Genomic DNA, 8,342 nt, shown 5'->3' on the forward strand with positions numbered 1-8,342 from the left:
CAGCAAAGGTTTGTTTTTGTTTTGTTTTGTTTTTGTTTTTTCTTGTTTTGTTTTTGTTTTTGAGACCATCTCGTGCTGCCATCCAGGCTGGAGTGCAATGGGGTGAACACAACTCACTGTTACCTTGACCTCCTGGGCTCAAGCAATCCTCCCGCCTCAGCCTCCCATGTAGCTGGGACAATAGGCATGCACCACCATGCTTGGTTAATTTTGTTATTATTATTATTATTATTATTATTATTATTATTATTGTACAGTTGGGGTCTCACTTTGTTGTGTAGGCTGGTCTCAAACTCCTGGGCTCAAGCAATCCTCCCACCTCAGGCTCCCAAAGTGCTAGGATTAGAGGTTTGAGCCACCCTGCCTGGCCACAATAAATAAGCCTTTATTAAGCATTTGATTTGTATCATTTCCGTGGTGATTGCAAAAGAAAGAGACATGGTCCTGCCCTTAGGGGAGCAAGCCACCTGCACATTCATTCCTAGACTCATTCCTTCCTTCACCAACATTATTGAGCATTTAATATATACCTGGCTCTGTGCTGAGTGTTGACCCATAAGATGTCAGCAATTAAAATACACCACAGAGGCCTGTAGTCCCAACTACTTGGGAGGCTGGGGTGGGAGGATCACCTGAAACCAGGAGTTCAAGGCCAGCCTGGGCAACATAGTGAGACCTGCTCTCTAAAAAAAAGTATGTGTGTGTATATATATATGTAAGTATATATATATATGTGTGTGTGTGTATATATGTATATATGCATATATGTATGTATGTACATGCAAATATATGTATGTATATATGCATATATATGTATATATGTATATATACACACACATACTGTAGAACAAGAGGGAACTTTCTAGAGTGATAAAAATGTATCTCTTAATGGGATTTAAGTTACATAAATATATATGCATTTGTAAAAACTCAGCATATGAACATTTAATCTTTTGCCTTCTGCCTGTAAATTTACATTAAAAGAAAACTACTGTAAACAAATATTGAAATTGAACTCTAGTTAATAATATGTGTGCTGAAGTAATTTCTTCAAAATACATTTTAAAAGATGAATTGATGGACAGATAGATGGACAAACGTAGTTAAAGCAAGTAAAATGTTAATGGTAGAATGTAGGTGGTGAGAATAGGTATTTTGTTGTAAAAGTCTTTCAATTTTGCTGTGTATTTGGACATTTCCATAATAAAATGTTCAGAAGAAGGAACCCTTGATAACCATATATTCCAATTCCTTCATTTATTATCATTATTTTAGTTCCATAAATAAAAACAATGCATTTTAGTTAATAAAGAAAAGAACAGGGAGAGGAACATCACACACTGGGGACTGTTGGGGGATGGGGGGAAAAGGGAGGCAGAGCATTAAGATAAATACCTAATGCATGCGGGACTTAAAAACTAGATGACAGGTTGATAGGTGCAGCAAACCACCATGGCGCATGTATACCTATGTAACAAACCTACATGTTCTGCACATGTATCACAGAACTTAAAGTAAAAAAAAAAGAAAAAGAAAAAAACAGAAAAAGACCCCCCCACCACCAATTTCAATGTTCCTTTCCTCTTCAGTGACAACCTCTGTTTCTTGTTGGCTGTTTAGCTTCCAGACATTTATCTATGCATTTACATACATGTAGAGGTAAACACAAAACCATGTTATTATTTTAAAAAGGGATGTACTCTGTGACTCTGAAAGAATGTTTTGGGGATCTCTCCATGATAATTAATGCACATCACCCCAGTTTCAAATTGCTGAGTAAGGATGTGTCTTCCTCTTTGAGATTCAGGCTCAGAGAAGAGTTTGTCAGGCACACACAGCAAGTTAAAAGAGCTGGGACTCCAGCCTACTCTCCTAGTCCCAGGCCTGGGCGCTAGCATGTCCACCACTGAATGAGGGGCAGAGCCACACCCAGGCCCTTTTTTTTCTGGCAGAATGCAATGGGCAGGTCCAGCCCTGCCCCTGGGAGAAGACCAGCCTGGGCTTGGGTGCACCGGACCCAGGAGGAAGTCTGCAAAGTGCTTCCTCTTTTCTTAGCCTCCAGAGACACTGGGGGAAGAGAAGAGGGGTGTTGTGAAACCAACAGTACCCCAACCGCCCTGGGGGGACCTGTCAGCTGGAGGTAGCCATGCAGCTGGGGGCAGAAAAACAATTTCATGGACTCCCCAAGCACCGCCCCCCTGTCCCCACCCAGTCTCACCCTGCCCCTGAGCAGGAGGTCTGCAGCCTCCAGGATGGTACTTGGGGTAGGTAAGCTTGGAAGGCACCCATAGGCCAGCCTTGTGCAGTCCTGCCCAAGTCCCACATGAGTTGGCCCCAGTGCCTACCAGCTGCTGCTGCTTCTTCCAGCCTCCTCTTCCAAATATGGTATCTGTCTGGGCCTTCAGGCACTGACAACATGGAAATGTTTACAGTTCCTCAAACAGGTCAGACTGTTTCCCTCTCAAGCCTTTGTCAGGTTGTCCATTCTGTCTGGAACACCCTTTACCCTGATCTTCCACTGGCATCCGTTAAGCCTCAACTCATATCACCTTTCTTTTTCTTTTTTTCTTTTTTTGTAAGACAGGTCTCCCTCCATTGCCCAGGCTGGAGTGCAGTGGCGTGATCTCAGTTCACTGCAACCTCTGCCTCCCGGATTCAAGCAATTCTCCTGCCTCAGCCTCCCAAGTAGCTGGTATTACAGGCGCCCACCATCACGCCTAGCTAATTTTTGTATTTTTAGTAGAGATGGGGTTTTGCCATGTTGTCCAGGCTGGTCTCTAACTCCTGACATCAGGTGATCGCCCACCTCAGCCTCCCAAAGTGCTGGGATTACAGGCATGAGCCACCGTGCCTGGCCCATATCACCTTTTTCAAGAAGTCCTTGTCACACTCAGTCTCCTTGCTACTTGGTCCTACAATATCATGGGCCTCTCTCTCTCTCTCTCTAGTGGCATTTTCCACTCTGTGTCTAAGTTATTGGTTAAACGAGTGTCTCCATAATTGTACTGAAAGTTGCTTGAGGGCCAAAACCCTCTTCTCCGCTTTTGTGCTCCCAGACCTTGGCAGAAATGCACGTGGTAGACCCTTAATACGTATTAATGGAATTAAAGAATGAAAGGTTTAGATGCCAGCACTGTCACTATCACTCACTGGCTGTTCCTAAACTCTGAGCTTAAGTTTCTTCCTCTGTAAAATGGGCAGGTGAATAGTATCTGTATGGAATTTGCAACATAGTAGAGGAGACAGAGAATCAACAGGTGAACATACAAATACGTACCATAGTGCCTGATGGCGACACATTCTTTGGAGAAAAATAAGGCTGAGTGGGAGTTAAGGAAGACTGGAGGAAGGAGGAGCTTTCTAAGGCGGTTGGGGACCTCGCAGGGGCTCTTGAGCATTTCTCAAGGGTTAGTCTCCCCTGATTTTCATTTGCCCCTTTTGGAAATGTGGGGAGCAGTGAACTCCTGCCTGGGAAGGTGTAGCTATGAAATAAACGCTGGCTACTTTACAAATAAAAGGGGAAATGGTTGAGCTCTGAAATAATGATTGTGGCTAATGATTGTGGCTCTCTCTCCCATCCCTCAACATGTTTTGAATACAGAACAATCAACAGTGGTCCCAAATAATTTGAAATATGAAATGCAAATGCCCTCTGGAAATAGGAAAATACATTTTTTTTTTTTTTTTTTGAGACGGAGTCCCACTCTGTCGCCGGGGCTGGAGTGCAGTGGCCGGATCTCAGCTCGCTGCAAGCTCCGCCTCCCGGGTTCACGCCATTCTCCTGCCTCAGCCTCCCAAGTAGCTGGGACTACAGGCGCCCGCCACCTCGCCCGGCTAGTGTTTTGTATTTTTTAGTAGAGACGGGGTTTCACAGTGTTAGCCAGGATGGTCTCGATCTCCTGACCTCGTGATCCGCCTGTCTCGGCCTCCCAAAGTGCTGGGATTACAGGCTTGAGCCACCGCGCCCGGCCGGAAAATACATTTTTGAAAGAGCCAACCTCTGACCTAGTGCAAAGCGAAGCTTACATTGTGTTCTAGCTCCTGCCCTCCTTCCAGGATGGAGCCCTGGGTCCCTTCCTGCATTCTGCATCTCTATATTCCTCAACTTCCTGGGCACAATTACTGCATTTTGTGAAATGGTTACAAACATAGCTGTCAGAGGCACACTGGAGGCACGTGCACGTGGGTTCTTCAAATCCCAGCTCTGGCCCTTATTGGCTGTGTGACCTCGGGCAAGTATCTTTACCTCTCTGAGCAACCCTTTTATAGTCATCCCTACTTATAAGACAGAAAATGAGATAATGTAATTGAGGGCAACCTCAATTACATTGGTGCAGGAGATACTCTTATTCTACTATGCAGGGGAGGAAATGGGCAGAGAGGACCTACCCAAAGTCACAGCTAGTGAGAGGCGGTCAGTCCAGCCTCTGTGCCTTTGTTCCCACGCTCTTCCACCCCTGGCTCCACAGTCAAATGCACACCCAGAACACCTTTCTTGACTTTTCATCCCCTAAAAATCCCAGGCAGCGTCAATTCTATCTCATCCATGAAGTCTCTGATTGTATTTTCCATTGACTTTATTTTATTTTGAATAGCTAATATATTTAAGTAGTTCAACATTCAAGAGTACAAAAGATACTATGCAGTTCCCCTTCCTGGAAGAAACCGCTGGGACTGTTTGCTATGTGTGCCCTTCTTGACTTGGCCTAGCCATATGCTAGTGTGTTTGTTCTGTTATTCTGCACAAATAGTGAAATACAATAGAAGCTGTTGGATGCCTCAATTTTTTTCCATATTTACAGCTATATTTTTGCATTGTTGTGTATTGGTACATAAGGGGCTTCCTCCTTCTTTTGTAAAAAGCATTTTTATTGAATTATAAATTTACATACTATACAATTCACCTGTTTAAGCTTTACAATGCAATGGTTTTTAGTATATTCAAAGTGTGCAACCATCACCACAATCAATTTTAGAACATTTTCATTACCTACCCACCAAAAACACCCTGTACTTCAGCCACTTCTTATTTCTCCTCAGCTCCCAGCCCAATGCAACCAATAATCTCCTTTTTCTTTTTCTTTTAAGTAGAGATGGGGGTCTCAGCATGATGCCCAGGCTGGTCTTGAACTCCTGGGCTCAACTGATCCTCCTACCTCAGCCTCCAGAGTGGCTGGGACTACAGGCATGTGCCACTGTGCCCAACCTCTTTTCTGTTTCTATAGATTAGCCTGTTCTTGACCTTTCATATAAATTGGATTTTATGATATGTGGTATTTTGTGATCAGCTGCTTTCATTTAGCATAACGTTTTCAAGGTCCATCCATATCATAGCCTGTATCAGTACTTCATACCTCTTTATTGCCAAATAATATTTCATTGTATGGATATGCCACCTTTATCCATTGAGGGACATCGAAGTTGTTTCCACTTTTTGGCTATTACGAATAATGCTGGTATGAAGATTTTATGTGCAGAACTTTGTGTAGAAATATGTTTTCAAATTTCTTGGGGATATACCTGGGCGTGGGATTGCTGGGTCATAGGGTAATTCTATGTTTAACTTTTTGAGGAACTGCCAGACTGTTTCCCGAAGCAGCTGCTCCTTTTACATTTCCACCATCATTGTATGAGGTGGAATCTCTCCATATGCTCTCCATATTCTCATCAACAGTTGTTATTATCTGCCTTTTTAAATTACAGCAATTCTAATGGATGTGAAGTAGAATCTCATTATGGGGTTGATTTGCATTTCTCTAATAACTAATGATATGAAGCACCTTTCCATGTGCTTATTGGCCATTTGTATAGCCTCTTCAGAGAACTATCTATTCAGATCTCTTGCCCACTTTTAAATTGTGGAATTTTAAATTATTGAGCCATCCTATGTATATATTCAGGACCCCAGTCCCTTTTCAGATCTGTGATTTGCAAATATTTCATCCCATTCTGTGGGTTGTGTTTTCATTTTCATGATAGTATCACTTGCAGCACAAGTTTTTAATTTCGATAAAGTCCAATTTATCTATTTTTTCCTTTTGTCACTTGTATCCCATCTAAGAAGAATTTGCCTAGCCCAAGGTCATGAAAATTTCCTTCTTTGTTTTCTTCTAAGAGTTTTACAGCCTGGGAAACATGGCAAAACTCCTTCTCTACCAAAAATACAAAACAATTAGCCGGTGTGGTGGTGTGTGCCTGTGATCCCAACTGCTCAGGAGGTTGAGGTGGGAGGATCGCTTGAGTCTGGGAGATGGAGGTTGTAGTGGCCAAGATCACACCACTGCACTCCAACCTGGGTGACAAAGTGAAACCCCATCTCAAAAAAAAAAAAAAAAAAGAGCTTTATAGTTTTAGTTCATACACTTAGATCCTTAGATCTACGATCCACTTTGGGATCCAACTTCATTCTTTTGCATGTGAATATTGAGTTGTTCCAGTACCATTTGTTGAAAATACTATTTTTTTTCCCACTATTGAATTGTTTTGGCATTCTTGTTGAAAATCAATTGGTCATAAATGTGAGGGTCCATTTCTCAACTCTCAATTCTGTCCCATTGACTTATATTTCTATTCTTATACCAATACCACATTGTCTTGATTACTGTAGCTTTGTAGTAAGTTTTGGAAATCAGGAAGTGCTAGTTCTGCAACTTTGTTGTTCTTTTCAAGATTATTTTGGCTGTTCTAGGTCCCTTGCATTTCCATATGAATTTTAGGACCAACTTGTTTATTCCTGCCAAAAAAAACAGAAAAAGGCAACTGGGGTTTTGATAGGGATTGTATTGATCAATATGGGGAGTACTATCATTAACACTATTAAGTTTTCCAATCCATGAACATGAGATGTCTCTCCCAACCCATGGGATGATTTTATTTATGTCTTAAGTTTCTTTCAAGGATGTTTTCTTGCTTTCAGAGTATATTGTTAAACTTTTTAAAAATTTATTCCTAAGTATTTTATTCTTCTGGTGATATTATAAATAAAATTGTTTTCTTAATTTCATATTCAGATTGTTTGTTACTAGTGTATAGAGATACATTTTTTTTTTTTTTAATACGGAGTTTCACTCTTATGGCCCAGGCTGGAGTGCAATGGCGCAATCTCAGCTCACTGCAACCTCCACCTCCTGGGTTCAAGCGATTCTCCTGCCTCAGTCTGCAGTCTGCTGAGTAGCTGGGATTACAGGCGCCCACCACCACACCTGGCTAATTTTTGAACTTTTAGTAGAGACAGGGTTTCACCACAGCACCCAGCTACAATTGGTTTTTATATGTCCTTATTATTTTTGACAACTGCTTAGTATTCGATTATTTTATTAAGATTTATTTTCCCACACCCCAAATCATGGGCTTTTACGTTATTTTCTGTCTTTTCCTAGTAAAAGAAGTGCTGCAATGATTCTCCTGTACATACCACAAATTCTCTTGGGCATTCTGATGTTTTCTCTCTCTGAGCTCCTTTAGTCGTCAACTGCTACCACTCTGACCCAAGCTCCCATCATCTTGCCCTTGGATGATTCTCTCCCTGCTCACTGGTTTCCCTCCTTTCCCTTGCCCCTCCAATTCATTCCCTACCTAGCAGCCAGACAGATCCTGTGAAAACATAAGCCAGTTTGGCTCACTCCTCTGTTTAAAACCCTCCAACAGGGCTGGGCGCGGTGGTTCACACCTGTCATCCCAGCACTTTTGGGAGGCTGAGGCAGGCGGACCACCTGAGGTCAGGAGTTCAAGACCAGCCTGGCTAACATGGCAAAACCCCATCTCTACTAAAAATACAAAAATTAGCTAGGTGTGGTGGCGGGCACCGTAATCCCAGATACTTGGGAGGCTGAGGCAGGAGAATCGCTTGAACACAGGTGGCAGAGGTTACAGTGAGCTGAAGTCATGCCACTGTACTCCAGCCTGGGCGACAGAGTGAGACTCCATCTCAAAACAAACAAACAAAACCCTCCAATAGCTCCCATCTTGTGTCAATTAAAATTTAATATTGATATCAAGATGTCTGTGGCCTTCACAATATGGCCCCACTCACTACCTCTCCAACACTGTCTCCATCACTCTTGTCTGCACCCTCTGTGTTCCAGCCACACTGGGCTGTTTGTATTCCCTAAACACACCACGTGCTGTTGCTTCTCAGGACCTTTGCTGTTACTGTTGCTTCTGCTTGGAACACAATTCCTCCAGATTATCATATGACTTATCTCTCCAATTTGAAACGTCTTGCTCACATGCCACCTCCTCAGAGAAGCCTTCCCTGACCACCCTGTCTCAAGTCATACCGTCACTCCTCTTCATCCCACTACCTCTCCCTTTGCCCTCCCTAGTTTTCTTATAACCCATAT

The sequence above is a fragment of the Rhinopithecus roxellana genome, chromosome 13, assembly GCF_007565055.1.
Source record: "Rhinopithecus roxellana isolate Shanxi Qingling chromosome 13, ASM756505v1, whole genome shotgun sequence".
Lineage (NCBI taxonomy): Eukaryota > Metazoa > Chordata > Mammalia > Primates > Cercopithecidae > Rhinopithecus > Rhinopithecus roxellana.